We start from the raw sequence: 24,789 nt of genomic DNA, 5'->3' as shown, positions 1-24,789 counted from the left end.
CCACAATGTTCTTTCTCATGATTCTCTGAAATACTTCAAAAAGTCTGTATTATAGCAGGTCCTCTCTCCCTTTGTAGTACTTTGCCACTCTAGAGCTTGAAGATTGTTTATTTTGTCTGTAGCAGTCAGTAATGAGGAAAAAAACAAATGGTACAAAACAACTATCACAGGATTTTTGCGAGAGTGTCATCAGCCCTAATATTGAAAGTCTTAAGCTATATTTTAGAAAGAAAATCACCTAGAGAGCAGTAAGGTACTCAGAAAGCACTAATACAAAATAAAGCTAAGGCTGTCTTATAATTTAAATCTTGTTTTAAGGATGAAAACTTTTAAATACTAGTTTTCAGATAAATTTGAATTATTCTAACTGAATGATTACTTGGTTTTTACAAAAAGCATCATAAAATATACTTATGTGAAGTGTGGGATTTTGATCATTGTATATTTTCTTATTCCTTTCTGTTATGAATAAAAATTTCTTTACATCAGGAAAAAAAAGTGGTACTTTTTTTTATCTATAAAACTTCTTAAATATAATTACCACTGTTCCTGGAACAGAGCTAAACCCCATGCATTATAAATAAGTATTAAGGTCAGTTTGCCATTTAGCTCATTGAGCAGACAGGTAACATGAAGTAGGCTCTGAACTTAGTGATCCATCTGCAGGATCAGGTTTGGCAGATGATCTGAAATCAGAGAAATATAACTGAAAGAATCCTACCAAATTTATTTGGACCTTGGGCTAACAATTCTATTTTGCTGCAAAAATAGATATTAAAATAATACATACTTGTTAAAATAATTTTAATAAGACGTTCTTTATCATTTAACACTTCACAAGTTAAACAGAATATTTTAATTACAAAATTCCTAAAGCAATTCATTTCCATTCTCTTCACTAAAAATCCAGAATGCAAAATGATCAGTGAAACACTGAAAGATATAATTACATAAGTAAGCTTTGGGTGATATTCTTAACTAGTGTAAATAAGAGTAGCAAAGGAAATGTGAAAACTTCACTGGATAATCTTGCTAACCCCAGCTAAGAATGAGGTTAATTACCAGAACAGCTGAGGTTCTGGTAAGAAAATTAAATTATTCAAGTTGTTCATGATACATAAGCAGAAATACATGCAATTTTTGTTAAAGGGCTATAGCTTTAGAAACTCATTGATTCACTGCCTATTCTTTCTCTTTTCAGAGTACATTTGCAAAATATATAAGGGGGTAAATCTTTCTCAGTACTAAGCCTAATTTTCAGTTCCTCTAGAGCTATCCTGGCTGGCCAACAATTAAAAAAGCGCTTTGATGTCTTTGGGTATGCAGCCAGGGAAGAAAGCATACAGCTGTGATGTAGGTATGGCTGGCATCCACCAGCACCTCCTTTCAAGTGAAATGAGAGTTTCACTTTGTACTTCCATAAAATGAGGGTCAGTACATCTAACAGGAAGTAATAGAAAACTTATTTTTCTCCTCAGCCCACGTAGGGCCATAATTCTTCGCAATCTAATTTTCCAAACTGATAGGAAACCAATGGAAAAAAAGGAAATCAGTGAAATACACTCAGACATTATGTTGAAGGGAAAGCCTGTCTTAATTTTCTGCCTTCCTTTGTCTTCTGTACAAATGCACATAAATAAGATGATCTCATTTAGAAAAGGAGAAAACCAGCCCACTTGTTACTTTCCTCTCCTGTTTTCAAGATAATAGATTTTGTATCCAACTGACAGAATAAACAAAGATTGTGTGTGGGTTGTGGCACCTGGGTCAGGAGTCTCAACATGGCAGGCAGCATTGCAGCATTGCAGCAAAGCAGCCCTGAATGAACACCAAGCAAAAGGAGAGGCCCTGGCAGAGTCGTGGCTCCACAGTGAGGGCAATATGTATTCCCCCAGATGTTAGCCCTGCACTGCCTGGATTATGGATGTCGTGCACTGTGTCTACCCAGCTCTCCTTTGAGCAGAATGTGCAACATCCCTGTGAGGTACCTCTCAAAGACAGTCTGATCTGGGGGTAAGTTTTCTCATTTTTTCAACTTTTTTCAGAAGAAGGAATACAGATCACAGGAATGTTATTTGCTGAACTCTGTTACCAGATAGGCCTCTTGATTTCACAGAAACACTCACTGCTCAAGCGGTTGACTCTTGCAAGCAAGTTTGTTAAAAAGATCATGAGATAATTAAGAATTGCACTGGTGAGTTAAAAAGAAAAAAAAAACCTTATATAAAATGAATTTTTATCTCCTGCTCTTTAGTCATCATGAATGTTCAGTTTTAGCAGAATTTTTCTCACTACGGTCACTGACAGTACAAACATAGATATTGTTGTAATCTTTTCTGCAACAAAACACGTGTCCCAGCTCGAAGTGCTACAAAAATATAAAAGGTGCTGGTGGGCAATGATTACTCTTCCTTTAACATGTGCAACATAAGCTAAATAATTTATCATAAGGAAAATGGATATGATTATGTATTCCTGAAATGCATTTTATTGTCATCTAAATAGTAAATGTAATTAAAGGGAAGATTAACAGCACACATAGCTGTATATATAAATACCAGAGGATGAGGCTATAGAGTACATTCACGTATATAAAGTTCCAAGTCTACTGATGTGACTGTCAGTAATTTTATTTTATAAAATAAACAGGCTACAAAGTGCAATCAACATTCATTCTGAGTTAAAATCTCACTAAACAGAGCCATGGTCAGAGAAAATTTGGAATTACTACAGTGTAGTAGAAAAGGCATTTTGAAATATAAATGTTAAAAAAATAGATCACCATATTAATAATACATCTGTGTACCATGCACATATATTCCTCAGTGAGTAGAAGGAAATTTTAGAGTACATAAAAATGTAGAAAATTCTTATCCATAACAAGATTTCTTCAACTACCCAAAAAGAGTGGGAAGACTTCAATATGTATTTTAGCCATTTCTCTTTAAATTTCTTGTTGTTTGTTCTTTACATTAAATTACCACTGCATTTTCTGTCAGACACCTGGTCCCAAGCTAACATTTTTCATAAACAATTTGGTCAGCAATCTAGTTAATATGCTATGCTACAGGAAAGAAAAATCTAGCACAAGGACTATAAATTTAAACAAAAACCAAAACAGGTTTTCTAGTAAAGACTTTGAAGAGCGAATATAAATTATTCAGAGAACACTTCTTTCAGAAAATTTTGAAGCATAAGTGACAATTATTATTTTCTTAAGTAACAGCATTCTGATGGGACTAAAACCACAACCATGATTATCTTCCCAGGTACCACAAGGACTCTCCCTAATGTTGCTGTGATCACAACGTTTGAAAGATAAAGATGCAGGTGTGTCTATATATATAAATACATATGCATATAAATATTTTTATATTCAGCTACAAATACATATGTGTATATACACACACATCTACATATATCTGTATATCTATATACCTGTATGAAAGTTGAGTTTTGAGTGTCAGTTTTACTTATGCATGACTGCAGAATCATTGGGTCTTTCAACTTCAAATCCATTTCCAAAACTTTTGTAGGTAAAGTTGCAGCTCTTTAATGAAACAGCTGACCCAAAGTTCAACCTAAGATCCATCACAGGCTTTGTTTGAAGAGCCTAGGCAGCCCTTTAATGTGAAATATAAGGGAGCCCCAGGGACAGTTTGCCTACATGACCTACCCTTACTCCATTGACTATTGACACTTCGGCTTTGTTGTTTGTGTATGTGCAAACCCCAGTGTGATTCTTTGTTCTGTGTTGACCAACGGTGTAAGATGACAGCTTGCAGTGTCAGCACCACTCTTCTACACAGCTGGTCTGGAATGACTGAGGCTCAATTCAGAAGCAGATTTAGTATTTTAGAAGAAGCATAACCAATGTCAAAAGGTCAATAGCAGTCTTGAACAATTATTTACCACAGATAAAAGTGAAAAGAATAAGTACTTGGTACAATAATGAAATGCCAGCTACACAAAGATACTCTGCTTATGATGTACAGGTGAGATATCCTTTGAAGCAATGAACAAAGAAGATATCCGTTCTTCTTAAGAGTGAAATGTTATAGGGGCTATCCTGGTAAAAAAATACCTTGAAATATAGTCAAAAGAAACTAATTTTTGTCTTAAGCTCAGCAAAATAACCAAAGGTTTCCGGTGGCAGGAGAGGTTGTCTCTGGGGTTTTGGGAAGCTTTTCCTGATTTTTTTCCCCCTGCTTTTCAGTAGATGATGCAGTGGGGGGTGAGTGGGGATAATTTTTTCCTGATGGTGTTCAGCAGTTTCTTTGTGGTTTATTAATGTATTTACCGATTTAGGTGAAGTTTTCTTGTGGGGTGGGTTTTCAGTTTGTTTTTCCACAGCTTTTCTCCACCCCTTCCCCATACTGTACCTTGAAGTTTCTGTGCAACTCATTCATTATTTGTCTGATTATTTTTTTCCTGTGTTTTGCTTTTATTATAAATGAGCTTTCAGTTACTTTTTACAGCTTCTAGGTGCTGCCACAACTAACAATCTTTTCCTTCATGGGCAAGTTCTTGTCAAAGAAGGTCTGCAGTCTTGGTGTTTCACTGACTGCTGGTTAGGGAGTACCAGTTTCCTGTCTGTTTGCAATGTCTGTCTGGACACCTCTTTAGCTTCTAAGTGGGAACATGGGAAACAAAGGCAATTAATAAACAGAGGAGCAGTTTCCTCAGCTGAGGACATGAAAGGGACCCAAAAGCTATGCTCTAGGCAATGAAGGGAATTGTTCAGGGAAAACTGGGGCTCTGCCCTCTATCTTCTGCATACCAAATGATTACCTTATGGCCTTGCTTAATTGCTGTGAAATAAGAGTATAACTAGAGAATACAACTTACTTGTGAAAACTAAACAAAAAAGGGGTCAAATATTTGAGCCTCTTCCATATTGTCTTTCCTTAAGTTGTCTCCTTTTCCTGGACTACTTTTTGCAGGTAGCATACCTGTAGAACCTTTTTATTTTACCCTTCTGGTCCTACAAACGTCTTCGTTTCAGCTGAATTTTGTACTGATTTTTGTCTCTAAATACCCAAGCAATACTCCTATGCTCCTCCCCCTTCTTTAGCTGTTCTTGATTATACCTTTTGTATGCTCCCTTTCTGTAGTTCAGTTCAAGAAACTCCCTGTTTGGCCAACCAGGCTATCTGCTGAAATTTCCAGTCTTTTTTTACAATGAAGCGGTTCATTCCTGATACCTAAATATAATTTATTTATAAACAAACTATGTGAACTTTATGTAACATACAAAGGTATAAAATCCTAAAGGGAAAAAGAAACAGGGAGAATATTCAGCCAAGATGGAAATCATTGTGTTAAGTCATCACTGTCAAAAGAGCTGGTGGAAAAAGGCAACTCAGCAGCACTACAGATCTGTCCCAGTGGAGGCCTTTCTTACTGATGGCTGCCTGACCAACAAAGACTCTTCAGGTGCCTTATCAAAAGTGATGAACATACTAATGTTTAGGCTAATATCTTCTTAAATTTTAGATCTTTGTTGTCTGTGAAAGCCAGTAAATACTTGTTTTATATTTTCTATGGCACTCTGCGGATGTTTCAAGTCCCTGGGGAATCTCAAATAACACTAGGTGCCCCTATTTAGGAAACTGAACAGAGCCTTTAGAAGCTATTTTGGTGTGGTTTGTGGTGCTTATTTTAAGGACCAGGCAAAGCAGTTCAAGCTCAAAGTGTTGCTTTGCTCAGAGGTCTTTCACACATGGCTAGGCTGACTGAATATATCCAAGGGAGCAAAATGGTCATGCTGTAGTAGGTTCGACTTGAACTTGAATTTCTATTTTTCTTGGTGAACCTATAATCATTTGGTTATAAGGTCTCTCTGTGGCCTGAAAGTAATTCAAAATTTTTGTAAATGAAAGTTCTAGTTAGCGAGACTGAAAAAGACACATTCACAAAAGTCTTTGACAGCATGAGCGATTCTCACTTCATTTCAGCTCTTAAGCAGAAGGGTGTGGATAGTCATATTATTGCCCTGGTTACCTGCTTATATTAACACCTGGATCAATCTGAAGAAGGAGTTGTCATATCCCATTAGGATTTGAATTGGTGTAAAACAGGTCAATCCAATGTCCTTAGTATTACTTAACTTATCTATGGACTCCCTGCTGTGTAAGTTCGAGGAAGAAGGAATTGGGTTCCAACACTGAAGAATATAACAAATATGGTTTTGTTAAGTGGTTCATGGGGAGGGATGCAGAAAAATATCGAAATATTGGAGGTCTTTTGTGATCTTACTGGCCTCAAGACCCAGAGAGAGAAGTGTCACAGTCTTTACATTCAGCCAACAAAAGATTCATGTACCATCAATGACTGTCCAGCACAGACAATTAATAGTAGTCCCCTTAATATGATTGAACCCAGGAGTTCTGAGAAATACCTGGGCCTACGTGTAGACCCATGGACAGGAATATCAAAACCAGAACTACTGGAGGAAGTAAAGGATTGGTTACAATGGGTCTGCTTTAAAGCCATTTCAGAAGGTCAACTTCTTGAAAGGATATGGTATCCCATGACTGATCTACTCGGCAGACCAGGCTGATGTGACAGCCATGTACCTGGAAGCCCTTGACTTAGCAATTCAAGTGGACATCAAGGAATAGCTGCATCTCCCAGTAAGTACATGTGATGGTCTCCTATATTCCAGCACTTGGGATGTAAGCATAGGTATTACCAGACTCTTGGGACTGATTCCCAGAGTGCAGGTCCAAAGGCTACATAGAATTATGCAGTCTTCAGAAGAGATAATATGACCAGTGGCTTGACATGTTGGACTTGAGAAAGAATTTGAAAAACTGTGGGTTGCAGCAGGAGGAGATAAGGGAAAATTTCCAGCTATCTGGGACCTGAGAACCGTTACGGTGATAACCGAGGAGCCCAGTGGTGAGGAACCAGTCTCAGAATGGGAGATACCCACTCCAAAATTCATCTTTCTGAGGCCCTGTAACTGGAGGAAACAAGAATTTGAAAACTGGACCAAGCTGGTTTCCCAGGGCTGTGGTATTTCCAACTTTGAGAGGGATAACAACTTGTTAGAGTTTTATTGGGGCATTCCCCACAGAAAGCTCATCACTGCATTACACTTGAGAGCCAATATCTACCCGATGAGAGAAATTCTAGCAAGGGATAGACAGAAGTGTCAAATTAAATCTTATCAACACTGTCAAGCAGAGAATAAGTCTTGCGCACATATTGGATATTGGCCAGTGGTACAGGATGCCAGGATCAAAAGGCACAATCACTTAAGGGAATTCTTGGCTGAGGAGGCCAAGAGCTACTGCTGAGAGAGTAACAGAATTATATAAACTGGACCTGGTATTCCTTAAAGGTGACCAAGACCTGGTTGTCAACATCATGGTTAGGTATGAAAGAACTTTAACATCTTTGGCAGACGCAGCAGTGGAAGAAGTTAATAAATACCAAGACCTAAAAGAACAAATGCAGGAACTGACTAATTCTAACATAATTAAATTTATGGGGTTTCTGCTAGGCAGCCATGGAAAATGGTATCAAGGCAACTATGAATTATTGAAAGAACTTGGACTCCAGTTCCTGGCAGGAAAAGTTAGCTCACTGATTATCAAATACAGCACTATTCTCTTCAGTGGACATTATGTATATGTTTGCTAGTAAAGTAAGAACCATTGTAAGATCTTAATGTTTGATGTATTGTAAATATGTGATATGATGATTTGTAAATAAACTGACCTTTCTTCTCTGTCTATCTAAGGTGGAGGGAGCTAGAACCCCCAGAGCTGCCAAGGGTGTCAAAAGCTTAGATAATGGGGGCGAGAGTAAGTAGGGACAAACTGGGTCTTGGTGTCATGACACGTCACCATTCCTTCCAAAAAGACAATTATCACTGGTCTTTACCAAGGTGCATGGACCACCTGTACTTAACCTGGAAAAGGAATATGTATAAGCTTATACATGTTCAACATATAGACACTTAAGAAGATGACATCTTATAATATGGCAGGGAAAATGGACTTACCTCTCCTGTGTTTCTAATGGATGTCCTGCTATCCATTTTTGTTCAACAAAAGTGGATCCTGGATCCAAAAGTGCATTTCTTCAGTGAAGTTTTGAAAAAATGAGCATCTTTCCCATTCAAAATACAAAGAGTTTGTGTAAGAATAGAACTTTCCCATCATAAAAATGTTATATAAAACCAAAAATGTAAATAACTAAATATGTTACCAGCCCTATCAGGGATCTGTATACTAAACCATGTGCTATGGAGAAAAAGAGGAATAAAGGCCTTAGATCCTTTTCCCTTTGCATATCTGTGCTGTGAATCCAATTAAATTTAAATGAATTACAGTAAAAGTTTTCTTTTAAGTGGGAAATCAACTAAATAATACACAATAGACTACATGCATCCCTAGAGTAATTCCAATGATTTTAAAAGGGTTATTTTAAGGTTTAATTTGCCCCAATACATGCAACAGCTCATAACCCTTTATGAAGATTATACTCACAAGTTTAAACAGGAGAGTGCCCTGAATTTCTTGGGAGGCTACAAATGGTCCCTCAGTGCTCATTAGCAGACTCTGGTTCCCCCTAGCATGGATTTCTGAAGCAAAAGCATTATAGTTTAATTTGCATATAAGCTGCTCAGCTATTCAGAATAAACTAATATTCAGCATTAATATATATATTCAGTAAGATGTGAAGAAGAAATGTTACAAGACAAGGAAAATAAAAAGGTAATAAACCAGATTTTTGTCTAAACAAAGAAAAAATGCTGTCACAATATAGTAGTGCTCCCCAAATTGTCAGAAATAGCTGCAACCCTCACTGCCTGAAAAAGTACAAGGCTGAGAGAATGACAGTACTGATGTTGCCAGTTCTGTGTTACTGATTAGTCTTAAGTTTATTGTGAAAAATTGCTACGGCATACCACAATCCTGGCTGCTAAAGGGTTAGAATACAAGCTGCTCATCCAAGACCTAAATTACAAGAAGAATTAAAAGGTTGAGCATGCTGCCAGTGGGCAAGAGGTGAGAGTTTAAAGAAAATGCAGCAGAATAATGTTCTAGGAAGTACTTCACCAGGAAGAAGCAATAGGAACAGAAATAACATGACTATTTTGAATTAGATACCGAAATAGAATATTCCACTAGAAGAAAAAAACCAAAACAAAACAAATCAGATGGTATGTTTTAGAAGGAATTTAAAAGAAGCAGGAAAAATTAATAGCAGAAATTGGTGGTGGATAGTCAAGTACTTAAGTGTAGACCATTTCACAAATATCCAATATATGAAAGACTCAAAGTATGTGAATATTTAATATGGACACAATGCCAACACAGAAATAATGTTGCAATATTGTAGTCCATTTTTGGCTAGAAAAATCTTGCTTAATAAATCAACTTTGATTATGAGTGAAAAGAATATAACTCTTGCAGAAGCAAAAACTGTCTGATTTACTGCATATAATAATTTAATATTTTTCATTGAAACACTGTTTCTTGTAATTATATCACTATGTAGCTATTTTTTCTCTTTTACGTACTGGTTGTGGAATTCAGTCAACAAATGAACAGAAGGTTGTTTTACTTAGACTATTCATTATAATGTTTAATTAATGGAATTGCAGAATGGTTGGGGTTGGAAGGGACCTCTGGAGGTCATCTGGTCCAAATCCCCTGCTCAGACAGGGTCATCTAAAGGCAGTTGCCCACGATCACGACTCTAAGAAATGTACAGTTTGGTGTAACATGCTGTTTTATAGCATACTATATTTCATGAATATTTTGGTGTTTCTGACTGTCACTAAGGCCAGTCAAAAATGCATGAAGAAAATAATTTTATAATGATCAGGATTATACATCAAATAATTTATACTACAAATATTTATTATGGGTATTAAACTGTCCTAATTACAAATGTTTTCCCAGAAGCAATGGTATATACACTGTGAAATGGAGTCACTGTATAAAATAAAAGCATAAGGCACACCGCGAGCACAGCAGGAGATATGAAAGATGCTTAGGGAACAGAAAGGCAGGGAGTCTATGATATTAACAACATTGAACTCAGTTAATATATTTCTTCAATATGAACAGCAAACGATATTTCAGACAGGCATGTATTTTCATTAATTCAAAAAAATCCTCAGTTTTAATAATGTAGAGCATGGCCATTAGGTCATCCTGCCACATCAGGTTGCCAGTTTGAGGACTCCCATGCATACAGGGGTGCAAGCCGCTTCCCAAGCCTCATTGTCCACTAGTTGGGCAAATGTGATGGCAAATCTTTCTCATACTGAGGTGAAATTAGTCTGAAGGCCTGCTAAGCCCAGTTTTTAATATTACTTTGATAATATTTGTAGTAGTGTTTTTCTTATCTATAGTGGTACATAGCTGTATTACAGCAATGAGGGACAGAAAAAGGGAGATACAAAGCGTATTGCCAAGCCCAGGAGCATACTCTAAATTTAGCTCTTTCTCGATAACTGCTGGAGTACCGACTGTCTTTGAAATGTTGGCCAGCTTATTCTACAGCATAGATAACAAGTGTTAAGCTAATCAGAGTTGTAACGTCAGCTTCAGATGGTAAATCTGGAGTTTCCAGAGAATGACAGCTCTTAACTATCATAAAAAGCTACCAAACCAGATGGCAAATGTGCTAGTGTTTACTTTTTTAAGTGAATGCTGCAGCTGTTATGAAATAATTCCACATTTTCTATTAGAGGGAAACAGAGGAGTTAAATATAGCCATATAATTTTTCTTGTTAGAAAGTGGCCAGATTCATATTTAACTACTGAAACAACATCAATAATCTGGTTTCCATAATTGGTGGTGCTGTATATTTTAATATAGATGTAGTGCATAAAGATATTATATCCTCATAGCTCTGTGTATGTAATAATAAATAAAAAAGAAACATATTTGAAGTTTAAGAACAAACATTTCATTTGCAAAGACACTTCCCACTTTATTACAGCCCTACTTTATTAAAGTTATTTCTGAAATAAATATAATTCTATTTTTAAATTTAAAAAAATCTTACTAGTGAAAATAAAACATTTATTTTCTCAATCGTTTTACGTAAAGGACCCTGATCTATGTCTTTTTATCAGTTCTAACTTTCTTTTTTACATATTCTTATAGTTGCATGTGTTGTGCTATTTTTCGTAACGTGATTAGGGATGAAATCCTTAGAATTATAATGATTAAGAAAAAATCCTTTTATATTGCATCATTTTAATAAAATGTTTATTGACCACCATATACAATGGTCAGGTTTTCTTCTTTCCATTTTCTTCTGTCCAACAGAACACATATTCATCGAGGACAATGTTTAGTAGAACAGCCTGATATATCTCATGTTTCTCCTACTGATGCCCAGGTAAATCATGGATTCTCAGCTAGAAGCAAAATGCTCTTTTGTATAGAAATAGTGTAAAACACTTGATAAAAATCATATGTAAGCAATAAGACTTAGGAAAACCAGCTATATTAGAATATCTTAGAAACTTCTAGAAGTTTTGTGAACTGTTTAGAAGTTTAGTAAGAAAATCCATAGGTTTAGGAGAAAATAACCTTTCCACCATCCCTTGCCCTTCCTTTTCAAAAAGGCAATTAAAATTTGATTTATTAAAACAAAACAAAAACCACATGAAGAAATATGAGACATATTATGCTTTTCCAGGATGGTTCTTATAACTCTTTTTTTAAGTTTTCTGTTCATGCCAAAGTAAAGATATTCCTCCTCTATGTATGCCTAAATTTTATCTTTCATTAGTATTAGCATTTCATTAGCTTAAAGGTTTTTTTAATTTTTTTTTCTGTTAGAGTAGTTTTTGTTCTATTTATACATCCTCATATAGTATTTTATGAATGTACAAAGAATATAAAACATGATCTTTAACACAAAATTTAGGGGAAGAAATATTAAGCGATACAGCAAGTAAAGAAGCACATAATGGTTTAAAATCTGAGTAGACTTAGCTGTTCCCCACACACCACTCTTTCCCTTTGTGTGGAATGTTCCCATCATCTTAAACCAGCCACCTTACTCCGTACCACTTAGTTATGAAATACATAATACCCTTAAACTTTGGAGACCACACCAACACAAGAGAACTGAGAGGTTGTAAGGTTCCCTGTCTACAACCCATGTCTCTGTCAACTGAAGGATTAATGTAAGAGATGCTAGTGGCCCTTCACTGCCTGAATTTTCACTGATACTGGACAGAGGAAATCAAGCTGGAGTCAAGCTGCTCTTTGCAAGGCCTGTCCCATGCTTTCAATACATGCTTACAAGAACAGGAATTATTCAGTTTAGTAAAGTGTGATATAGAAAAATAAAACTGGATCCATTTAGAAGAGGTAAAAGTTAGGTTGAATGTCAAGAAACACTTCTGAAAGTGAGCTTTATTAAGCCAAGAGATTTGCTGTCACAGTTGCCACATCACAAGTCAGTTCCTCTCTACATAATGTTTGTCATTTTTCATATAAATATTGTTTTGCACAAGGTGTATTTATTAGTTCCAACTATTTGCCGAGATGATTAGAATAACTTTTTTTTTCACATTTGACTTACTCCTAAACTTGTCACTGAAGCACTTTGCTGTTGTTAGTTATGTGGCATTCATAGTTTCACTAACCTGATCCAACCAGCCAGCGTTTTGAAAACATTATGACTAATATCAAGAGTAATGAATACTAATAAATATAAATAATAAGAATGCAATACATAAAGGAAGTCAATCAAGCTTCAAACCAATTACCATTGTATGACATCACTGACAAGCAACTAACTAATTCAAATGAAGAGGTCTGATAATGGAAGGCAAACAGAAAACTCCACTTAATTTTTAATCGAAGATTGTCATTTCAAGACATCTCTGGAATGTCAATAGAAATAGATACGCCAGCTGACCACAGGAAAAAGGCATCACTAAAGGTGCTTATGTTGTACATCATATTCAGTAGCAGAAAACTTTGTAATGAAGGTCAAAAGCACTTTCAAGAAAACAAAAGTCTTGCTAACATCAAGCGTAACTGTATTCCACTGTTTGCAGTTTGAATATTTTCTGTTCTAGTGCCTAGCAAAACATTTGAAGCCAATTTTAAAAGAACATCCTGCTGCATATGCACAGCAGAACAGAAGAGTGGCTGGACACTAAACTTGCTATTAATTTGTCAACCTACTACAAGTGCCCCAAGCTTGTGTCGGTCAGATGAGATATATGACCAACAATGCATAGATATTTGATGAGCTGAAAACAAGAAATCCTATGACTGATTGGCAAGTTTATTATATCAACTATTCATTCCTGAAAAAAAATTTTTTAAAAGACAGTTTATAAAAATCTGCATAAACTACAAGATGACCTTTGATCTGACTCCATTTTCATATTGAAATAGGAATAATAAGGAATGATAAGGAATTGCAAGGCAAATAAGTTTATAGATTCCTCTGTGACTATGTGGAAGAGAAATTCACCATTCAGATATCATTATTTTTCAACCCAGTGTATTCTTTTTAACCATCAAGGAATGTTCCAAGAGAGCTCTTTTTCATGTTTGCTTTTAATCGTTTGTGACTCAACATTAGTCATCCTTTGAGGAAAAAAGTCTCAGCTTTACTGTGCAAACTGTTTTTTTGAGATACCTCTATATGGATGATTTTAAACTGTATGGAGAGTCAGCCGAGACTCTCTGACAAAAAGAGTTAAGAACTTTTCGAAAGATATCTGCATGCAGTTTGGATGACACATATGAGCTTCTGTACCTGTCAGTGAGGACCAGACTGTGAGAGTGAAAGGTCTGTATTTAACACAAGAGGAAGTCACTGAACTGTCACTGAAAGTGACTGTTAAGAAAACGCTATTACCTTAGTACTTTAGTTCAGTAAGAAACAAAGAAATATAAACAAACCCAAGTATATCTAGAAAATTTAAAAGGATTCTTCAACTTCTGATTTCTAAGGTCGGTGGACCTTCATCTCATGAATTGAATCAGTGCTCAAATTCCTTTAAACATACCCTTCCTGTCATGTGTTACCTGTAGCTAATGTTAGACTGGTCTTTGAAAGAACTGAAACACTCTCCCAGGTTGACCATAAAACAATTCACCTGACATAGGACTTCACACCCAGAAACGGAGGTTGGCAGATTGAGTATACTTAGGCAAAAAGAAGGAAGGATACTGAAAAGCAATGAAGATCTGTTTAAGGTCTACACAATTTTAGGAACATGGTACACTTTTTATGTATCTCAGGGAAAGTATTAATTCACTTTTAAAAACAAATGTAGAAAAGAGAATGGCAGAAAAAAACATGAAGAAAATCCAAGTCTTATATGAAGACCAAAGGCAAAACATCTATGTATAAAAAGAATGACATTTCTTAACAAAGTTGGTAAACCTCCTCAGTGTTTTACTGTGGACTGCATGACTGAAAAATGAGGTGCTGTTGAAGAGACACTTACAGAAAACCTACAGGAATGCACAGCAGCTCTTTCAGTCCTTAGCAACTAGATTAATTTTCAAGTATAGTGTATATTGTTATTAATTTAGGAAATGAAAATTAATTTTTGTGGCTTTGATGAAGGAATAGGTGTTCTTGTACTTCAACTTTGGTTCTTAAAAGTAATAAGCAGATAGCTGAATGTGGGAAATGGCTTAATTTATCCCTTGTTCCTTGCTCTGAACTTACCACTGAGAGTAAGCATGCCAGCTTACAGCTGCTTTTCTCACCACAGGATGCTCATTCATGCCTGTAGCAAAGAAGAGATGCTTAGGTGGCACGGTGAACACAAGACTAAGGACAAGAGGACAATGGTAAGAATAGAGCTGAAGTAGAGGATGCTGCGAACAGAGATTTAAGAGTAGTGGGAGCCCTGTCATAAAGAAAGGATGAGTCCCATTCAGTGCATATACAGGAGAGGATTTCTACTTTATTACAAAGGAAAATCTGACAGATGTGTGGCCTGAAATAAAATGAGAGCTGGTAAACAGGAAATCAAACTGTAGTGACAACTGTAGTAAAATAGTATTAAAAATCAGGGTAAGAGTTCAATATTTTAAGTGGATACAAATAAATAAGGAATATATTCTCATTTCTCTTGAAGAAAAAGAAACAGAATGAAGTATTTTGTTTGATACTGAGACCTGACACCTTTTTCCTTCTGAAGACAGATATGATATTAACAGCTTTACTTTACGTTGCAGACTGAGGTTGGGATTACCCTTGTTGACATTGGTGTTCCACATTCAAAGATAAATTGATGGGGAACAGCTATACTGTAGCTTCCATATTCATTCAAGCTTTGTAAGGTTAATGTTCCCTTTAATACCAGTGCACTTTGTCACTAAACAGCATAATAAATGTATAGAAAAATACCCAAAGCAAAGTAGTCTTTAGAGACATGACATTTTCAGGTAGCTGTTGTATTTGAACTGCCAAGGTTCGGGTAGACTTATCCCAAATTCCCAAATGTTGTACCTTTGTTGTGTGTCTGTTGGACAGAACTGGTCACTTAGACTCCATTGTTGACCTGCATTGCTGGTATCTGCAAAGTATTTGCTTGTTCTTATACCATATTTTTTGTATCGTATCCTTAATGGTTTTATTCAGAAAATTTTAGTCATGTTCTACAACGTCACAAAATCCAAGAAAGTTAAATTGTCACTTTTAACTCATATTTCTCAGTAACAAATTATCACTGTATTCATCAGAGAGATTAATACAGAATTAAGAAAAATACTTCTCTAAATTAATTCCACCCAAACAGTGATAAAGTATTTTATTTTTGACTGGAAGTCTGCCAGAGGCAATCCTGATCCAGAACAGGCTTCTGCAGCTGTCATCATTCTTTATATTTTTTGCAACTTGTGTTCTTTCAATTTACTGACTAGGAAGTTGTGAGAAATCAGCACTTTTGCTAAAGAATGATTGGGATCAGATTTTGAAGTTATGCATTCACGGCTGGGCAGATACATTTGCTTGGTTATCATTTATGTTTACAATTTATACAGCACAAATAAGATGCCTTAATCACCACATATACGCTCAGAAATATTGATTCTATTGTGGATTTGTGCTTGTACATTCTCACTAAATATTCAGGCTTTATTTTTAAAAGTTTTAAGGAATATAAACATGAAGCAAAGGGGACCAAACAAGCCTTACTTACACTGTTAAGGAGGCACGTTATTTTTGTTATCATTAGGAAATCTTAAGATACTTTAGAGGGCCTGCAGATTCCCACAGTTTGGTACTCAGCACTTTCTGGATGCAGTTCGTTTAAGGCAATTTGAAAAATGACACTATAGGTATTTTGCTTAGGTTTTGGTCCAACGTGCGTATTGTATATGCAATTGTTCTCACAAAACCATAGTTATACTCTTAAAGAGACTTAATTTTTGTAGACATAATTTTGGTGGATCCATTAATTTAATGCAATTAATCAAGTATAGACCAACTCTGTGGCATAACTTATCGACATAACTGAGTATTGCAAAAGTTGACACGAGAGCTATTCTCAGTTAATCTACAGTATTTATTACAGTGTTAACAGTTAAGGAGGTTTATAATGAAAGTTGTAATTGTGTATATTGTACATGATAATTAAGTTCAAAGGTATAGAAATGTAGAAGCATATATCATAAAAATGTTTTAAAAGTATAGCAAATCACTTTATACCCGGTAGTAACATTTTAATAACTGAGTGAAAAATACTGGTTCTTTTCTTAAAAAGGATTTCATTCTTAAGCATTTAACTACAGTCTAACACTTTCAACAACAAAAAAATTAATATTTTTATAAAGGATGCATGTAATATGAGATTTTTCATAGAATTTTGCCTAGAACCAGAAGCATATATTAGATTTTATCAGTCAGTGGTGATGTCAATAAATACTTCACCTTGGCTGTATATAAAATGTCTTCTGCAAAAATAATTTTCTCAGTGTTATAATTTTAAGGATTTACAAACAGAGGTGTGGTGTGGTTTTTTTTAGACTGAAAAAGTTGTAGTGCATGTTAGAGTTTCCAGAAGTGAAGGCCTGGTATGATAAAATAGATCTAAGCATACTATACATTTTTGCTTTTCTGGGCCTTTATTCTTCTTCCTCAACCAAACCTGGTGTTATAGTCTGGAACAGTTTGGAAGAAAATCTCAGTCTCACCTGTGTGACATTCTATGTCCTTAAGCAACATTCTATGAAGCTTGTAGTAATGCTCCTTTTGACCTGTATTCTAAATTCAAATTTGAATTCATCTGCAGAAACAGATAAGGAAATCCATATGGATAGTCCTTACAGTGTGTCATTTTTTCATTATTTTAAGAGTGCTAACTACCATACTGCTATACGAATTATGGACGGTTAATAAACAGTTGGTGTCATGCATTCATGGTAGTTAAACTTCAAATACACTGATAAACAACAATGTAACTTTTACCTCCAATTAACCTGCCCTTTCACCTATTAAATGTAATCACACTTTTACTTATAAGTTGAGCATAAACTACACTATATTTTATAATCTTGTTAGCATTCATGCTTTGTTAATGAAATTTGTTCAGCTTATTAAAGATGTTGAGTTTTTGTAGTTAGCTCACATCTGTTGTCAGAAAGAATTAGATCAGGTGGCAAATGACAGCGCCTTTCCTGACAGATGCTTTAGCATTGTGAGTAAGAATGCCCTAAGTGTCTCTTTGAATAATGCCAAGCTTTTCAGTTAGAAGTTTATTTGCCTTGAGGTTTCAAACTGGAACTTTTGGATCAACCTGACATAGTCCCAGACAGGAGTACGTGTGACTTTAGCTTTCAATATTACAGGAAAAGAAAAATTTTCAATATGATTTTTAATAAAGTTTTTTCTTAGAAAGGTAGAAGATAATGTTATCAAACTACCCCAAAATGGCTTCCTTTTAGCGTAAGTACACATATTCCTGTTAAAACACAGAAGACATTACATTATGCATTTAAGCATATCTCAGACAATAAATTACACTTCACTCTAATGATTCCATTATTCAAATAAATGTGCTGACAAACTAGGAAAGAGATTATTTTATGGCAGGGTTTTCATCAGACAGCCATGAAATAATGCTAGCTTTTTGGAAATCATGGCATCTGCTACACAGCTCTTATTCCTCTGCTTGTGATTCAGAGAACACACTTTTTTAGTGAACTTACTGCTTATGTAAGCACTGTAAAATGCTCTATAAAAGTATCTTTTCCATCATTTTTCCACAATGTAGGTAACGGACAGATAACAACAGCACATGCTTTCTTCGTCTCTTTCGGAAAGACACGTTCACGCTGCCTGGTCCATACGGTTCTGCATTCAAGAACTGTAGGAGTGCCTTCAACCAATTCTCTGCAGTGTTTTATCCCTACAAACTATAGTGGAATCATGAGTGTTGACCAGACTGACAGTTCCTGCCCACCTGTCATCTAACCACTTGAAGGAGGGGTTCAAATGCACATATTGACAGCCAGCAGAGAGGATGCTCTCTGTTACTAGCACCCAATGCAAAGATATTAATTTAAGTAAGAATTTTCGTGGTGGGAAGAAAGATTGTTCTTTGTGCATGCGCAGACAGAAAGACCAGTGAGTGGTCTTTCTCATGTCTCTGCCAGGTGAATGGTAATGAAGGTTTCTCTCTTTTTTTTTTTTTTCTTTTTTTTTTTTTTTTTTTTTTGTTTTTGGCCAGGTATCTGTCAGAGTACTCTCTGGGTGCATACAGTTTACAAAGTTCCTATTAAAGTTGATAAAACAAAAAGAAACCTGGTTTAATTATTGTAATTGACCCTCTAATAATCTTATTGATGGTCAGAACGAAAAAGCACCTACATGCATTCTTATATCTCTTTCTGACTAAAATGTTCTCTTTTCTTCCAGCTCATAACCCATGTAGAAAATATCTTGGCACTCTTGTTTTTTTCATGCTAACATGCTTATTGTTTATCTATTACAGATAATTATCTCATTACCTTTGAATTTTAGAATGCCACAGTTATGCTCTGATAACACCCCACTGAAGTAAAGAATAACTATTATAACCATTTCAAAGATGGGCATTAAAAAAGGTGTAAAGACTCAAGGTAGTTTCTTCATAATAAGGCAGCTGAAATGGAACTGAATCTGAGGCACATATTCTCATCATCTAGGTTTTCTCTATGCTAAGCAGAGAGAAAGGAGATACTTTCAGATGTTCTAAGGAGGATAAGCACCATGAGTATGTGTCTTTTCTCTGAAAGTAGAAGGGATTAAGGCTTTTAGGTTTAATTATATTTAATTTAGGTAAATAAAACATTGTTTAGGTAAAATGAATTCCATCCCACGTAACTTCCTTAAAATTCCACAGGATGTCTTCAGTGGATCATAACCCGAGTCTTTTGGGTCCAGACTTAATTATAACTGCTTACACTTGAGAATTTCCAAAACAGCAGTCATATGATTTTGGCTCACTTCCTTCTAAGCTGGAAGATTCTGATCAAGATAAAGTATAGAAAAAGTCAGATCATTTGGAATCATAAAAGGAAGGATAACCACCTGAGGATGATACTTATGTAACTCCATTTTTCTCTGGTTTCTTTATCCTTATGTAAGACAGGAATTAACATGAGAGTGGGCATTTATTGCAGGTCTTAAGCATCCTCCATGAATGGATATTCAGAGTGACAACAATTTCCTGGTCTGGAGTTATTTTAGCTGCCCTTCAGCATTGCATTATGTCACATTTGGTTACACATATATGATAACACACCCCAACATGACACCTTAGTGCAGTATACTGGCTTGGTATGAGGACATAACGCATAAATGGAAAGTGACTGGATAGGAAAGCCATGTATCATGCCCCAAAACAGAACCTGCAAAGAAGAAAAAGGACAGGATTCAAACCTGATCAGATCAGGCAGAAACATGTCCAAAACATTTATAGCTGCAGTCTTGAATGTAAGAAATTAGTAGAAGGAACCTCATTGTTAATTTCCAGCAGCATGCACGAGCACATAGTGCAATAGAGAGTTGTTTATGCATAGATCCCTAAAAACACGTGCATAGTATTACACATCAATCTCCTAATAAGGCCAAAGGGAGGGGAAAGTAGTGCAGTACAGTATGTGCATACAGGAGTCACCGGATCAATATGTGCTTAAGTATGCTGGGTCATAAAGCAGACTGCATTAGGATACTAGACTTCTGGCAGGAAATATGCTGTCTAGTTTCTCCTTTGAATGTAGAGTTTCACATTGAATCATCAGTAACATGCTCAATGCCACTGATGGGCAACACTGCAATCCCTCCATAGCTAAGGATTTATGCCAAGATACAACAGCCTTCAGTATGAAAGGCACTGTAGAATCATAGAATCATAGAATGTCCTGAGTTGGAAGAGACCCACAAGGATCATCAAGTTCAACTCCTGTCCCTGCACAGGACAACCCCAAAATTCACACCATGTCTCTGAGGGCATTGTCCAAGTGCTTCTTGAATAGCGTCAGGCTTGGTGCCGTGACTGCCTCCCTGGGGAGCCTGTTCCAGTGCTCCGCCACCCTCTGGGGGAAGAACCTTTTCCTAATATCCAACCTAAACCTCCCCTGCCACATCTTCCTGCCATTCCCTCCAGTCCTATCACTAAGAAGATAGAAAATACAGAGCAAATAGGCAAATGTGTGATTTTTCTACTTACAGCAAAAGATTTGACAGGCCAGGGTACATGCTTGACCAAAAGCTTGTTAAAGACAACAATAGGCAAGTCCTGATTACACCAGGAGTATGATTTTATTATCACACCTTGTGGTGACTGAAAAAACAGATAGTGCAAAAGTTTTATCATATCAAGTGACAGACCCTTGTGGAGACAAAAAGGAAAATTAACTACCTCATCTCTGCATTTCTCTTTTGTTATGATTTTGTGGTCTATTTATTAAGGATCCATGTTTGAAACTATTATCAGAAACTATTTCTGTCCAATGAATTACACTTTTTCTCCAGGCTTGAAATACTGGAAGCTTTCAGTACCTTGGTTTATGGTGACTGAATGATCCTCACAAAGACTTGATCTGGGTGTATGAGGTTTGTGTGGTGACTAATCATTTTTCTATAATCAAACAACTCAGTTGCTTGACCTGTTTGAAAAGCTTAGAATTAAAAATAAAATAAAATAAAATTAAATTAAATTAAATAAAATTAAATTAAATAAAATTAAATAAAAAATAGAAAGAATAATTCTGGGAATTTCAACACTCATTCAGCTCACAGTCTTGCTTATTAAAACTAACAATTTTTCAAAATCATTTCTACTGATGTAGTTCTAACCTTTTTTCAGCTTAGCTTGGGGATACAGCCAGTTTCTCTTGCACAGGCAAACCTTGACCCATAACCCACATGCTCTTCCATTTCTTTCCATAAATATACATTATTATAGTAGAATATTGGGATCTGTGAGTTCAAAAAGCCTTATTCTATATTATTTTACTTTTAAAAAGTATTCTGTAGGATATTCTCTTCATTCTTACTCTGCAAAATCTCACTCCCCCATACGCTGCCATTTTCACTGATGAAAAAAGCCATTTCATTTTTTTCCTTTCAGAAGCATAGTAGAAATCGAGTGTACTTCAGGATTATTTTTTCTCCAAAAAGTCTAAGTCATTCATTTACTAACTCTTGAAGTCAGACAAGTTGTGCAGAAGTACTTTATGCAGTCAGTTTGATAAATTTCAGACTGTACTGGTAGAGGAATGTGAATAATGGAAAAATTATTCACAAATATATTATCCCAAAACCTTAAAGAAACCATACATATTAAGTTCTCTTACTTATTCCAGAAAAGGAATAAATGATAAATAAATATTTCAGGAGCAATTCATTCAAATAATTTATTTTAAAATTGTCTATGCCACGATCCAAAGTCTATTGAAATAATTGATCTCACTTCTGTCTGCTCAGCTCCATAATGAAATACACAAGAAGCCCTAGTATTTGAGTCATGCTCTTTCCACTGCTTTCAACTTTTAACCTGCCTTAAAGAGTTCCTTCATGCACTAAGTATTCCCTTTTATTTTCAGCTTTCCCATACCTTCAGTTTTCCTGCCCAAAATTTTTTACAGTTTAAAGAGATTAGAATTACAAATATGTGTGACACAATTATTTTTAAAATTATTCTGATTGTACTTTATATTTTTTATTTTATGAATCAGTAGCAATTAGATCACAATTGCCTATTTTGTGGCTAGTTTAGGAATTGATTTATGTTGAATATAAATACATGAAAATTGTTCTACTTTGCTTTTCCATACCTTTATAACTAAGCCTTCATCACTGTAAAAGAAAAAACTGTGGGGCTAATTTTTAAGTGTGCATAGATTCAAATAAGAAATGAAATAGATCTTCAGCAGAGCACAGAAGCAAAAGGCAGTAAAGTCCCATATAACCCAAAACCTGAGTAGGGAAACCTTCTCGTAGGTTGTGGGAGCCTGGAATTAATTTCCTGTCTGAGAGGAACTGGAGAATGTCTACCTTCTGGCTCAGTTTCTCTTTAGATCCATCTATGTTAGGATACTTGCACTGCTTACACGTCATTCCATTTTACTTGTAGGTCTATAAAGGGAACAGAGACATCACATCACAAAGTTCTGCAGCACCTAACTTTTACAACAGCCAGACTAGGCAGTAGCTTCTTTATGAAATACACAAAGAGTTTTAGGAATGGGAGCCACAAAAGCCATTGCACAGTTCAGTGCATTAAGCTAGGAACTAAGAAAGACTAGGGAAATAATGTGGTTTTGCACCCTTTTTAGTGTCTTTCGGCTAGTTTTAAACGATTCCTTTTTTTATTCAAAATCAAAGAAGGAGTAGTCATTTTTTAGGAAAGAGAAACTTTAACTAACCAGCACCTCAAGGGCTAGGATGTTGATTTAGCATGTAGGGTACGTCCTTTCAGTTCCTCACTCTACCTGAAGCAATTTAAGCTTGCTTTTTTTAGATAAACCAGGGTAGTATGCATATATTTATTCAACAAACCAAAGAATGAGCATGCACTGTTTTAGCCTAGTCAACAGAGCATTTGCCTAAGAGAGGTAAACTTAAATCCCATCCCTGATTCCAAAGGCCTGTATTTTTATCTGAAGTATTTAATGGAGCAGGGGCCAGATGTAGAACCAGAGTATTCCCAAGTGATTTTCTTAAATGTAGTATAAAGTCATGTCCATCTTCTCTGGTCCAATGAGTGTTGAACTATTGCAAGTAACATGTAGATATCTTCAGGAAGGTATTCAGAATACCTTAGAGTCCAGTAATAAAAGTATTCACAGAAGAAATGTGATTTCAAATCTTTGCAGCCAGGAGAGGCAGTTATCCCCATTTCTCCTCTGCCTCCTTGCCTTGCTCCTTAACATGAAGCTATCGAAACACACATGATTTAAGAAGATTTTTGTATCTTGATTAGAGACAACTGTTTCTCCTCAGTCCGTCTTAAGTTATTTGCAGGGCAACTCTACATCTGAAGACATAACTCCATGGTGCACTCAGGGCATGTAATTAAGTGAGACTGTTCTGAGCACACAGGGTAACTGAGCAGCACTTCTGCAGTAAGTCTAGTGCATTGACGTATTGCGCTGGTGATAGGTCTTCTAAATGGGAACTTCGCCTCAAGATGATGTCTCCCTCTCTGCTCTGTACAGTGATTCATGTACATCTGCAAGAGTGTCAGAGGCTGAGCCAAAGTCCTCCACTTAGCATATTTTACAATCTATGTTAGTGGCTATTCATTCAATACTATGTTTGCTGTTAGTTCATTTATGTGACTGTCTCCAAATATTTTATAAAGTGCTCTGTATCTAGCTTAAACACTTGCTGCTTTGCTAAGTACCATGGTACTTCTGTCCTTGTGTAGATTTAGCCCCAGGTGTTCCAGTCAATTTGAATATTTGATGTCATTTTCAACACACACAAAAATCCATGTCTAATTTAAACCTCTCAAATTCTTATTTCATCAAAGATGTAAATCAAATTTCATATGAAATACAATTATGCTACTTATTTCAGACTAGTTTTGTTATTGATTTTTTTCCACATTAACAATTTAGGTCTCGAGAGTACTGATGGAAGAGGTTGCTTAACACATTCAAACCTTAATCAATGTAAACTTCCTGGAAGCAAGCATGTACCCTACAGGTATTGCTCAAGTTACAAAGAGCCCGTGGCAAGAAACAAGAAGAATGGAAGGACGAATATGTCCAAAGAATCAGCATCCATTCCTCTATTTATTTCTTCTTCAGAAAAATTTCTAGATTTAATGGTGCTTTTGGTTCAGAAAAATAGGGCAGGATTCATGGAATCTTTTTTTTTTTTTAATTGAACAAAATGGATATTTGTGTGGAATTATGTTTACATATACACATAGAAGTATACATACAAATAAATAAACGTATGGATAGGTTTTCAGGCTAGAATTTGGTCAAAAGTGGACAGGGCAATGGTTCTGATATTCCTCTGGAATTCACAAGAAAAAATAACAAGGTTTTGTGCTCTCTAATTCAGAACTTCCACATTCCACAATCTATTTGAGTGAGCTAATCATACTATTAGTTATTCTACTGGTAGTGTTTCTCCACATCAAATTGTTCTTTATACACATAAAAATTAACTAGAAAAGGTTTCTGAATCCTGCTTGCTCAATCTCTTGGGTGAGCTAAAAATTGTGGTGTAGGAATTTTCCTGTATTTCTGTTCAAATGTTTAAAGGTTTTGCATGATGCCAAAGTACCTTTGCACAGCGTGTCTACAAAAAGATTG

General features: G+C 35.7%; 1 long non-coding RNA gene across 1 annotated transcript; it reads left to right on the top strand.

Moving 5' to 3' along the window:
• Window positions 1–1,767: 1,767 nt before the first annotated feature.
• Window positions 1,768–23,997, top strand: LOC142051684 (uncharacterized). Its single transcript, XR_012658585.1, has 5 exons — window positions 1,768–2,013; window positions 3,270–3,330; window positions 11,305–11,377; window positions 14,739–14,817; window positions 18,246–23,997. It is a non-coding gene; the product is annotated as an uncharacterized LOC142051684 (long non-coding RNA).
• The last annotated feature ends 792 nt before the right edge of the window (window positions 23,998–24,789 follow it).

Source organism: Phalacrocorax aristotelis, chromosome 1 (assembly GCF_949628215.1).
Source record: "Phalacrocorax aristotelis chromosome 1, bGulAri2.1, whole genome shotgun sequence".
Lineage (NCBI taxonomy): Eukaryota > Metazoa > Chordata > Aves > Suliformes > Phalacrocoracidae > Phalacrocorax > Phalacrocorax aristotelis.
This window is presented reverse-complemented; position numbering and strand designations above follow the sequence as displayed.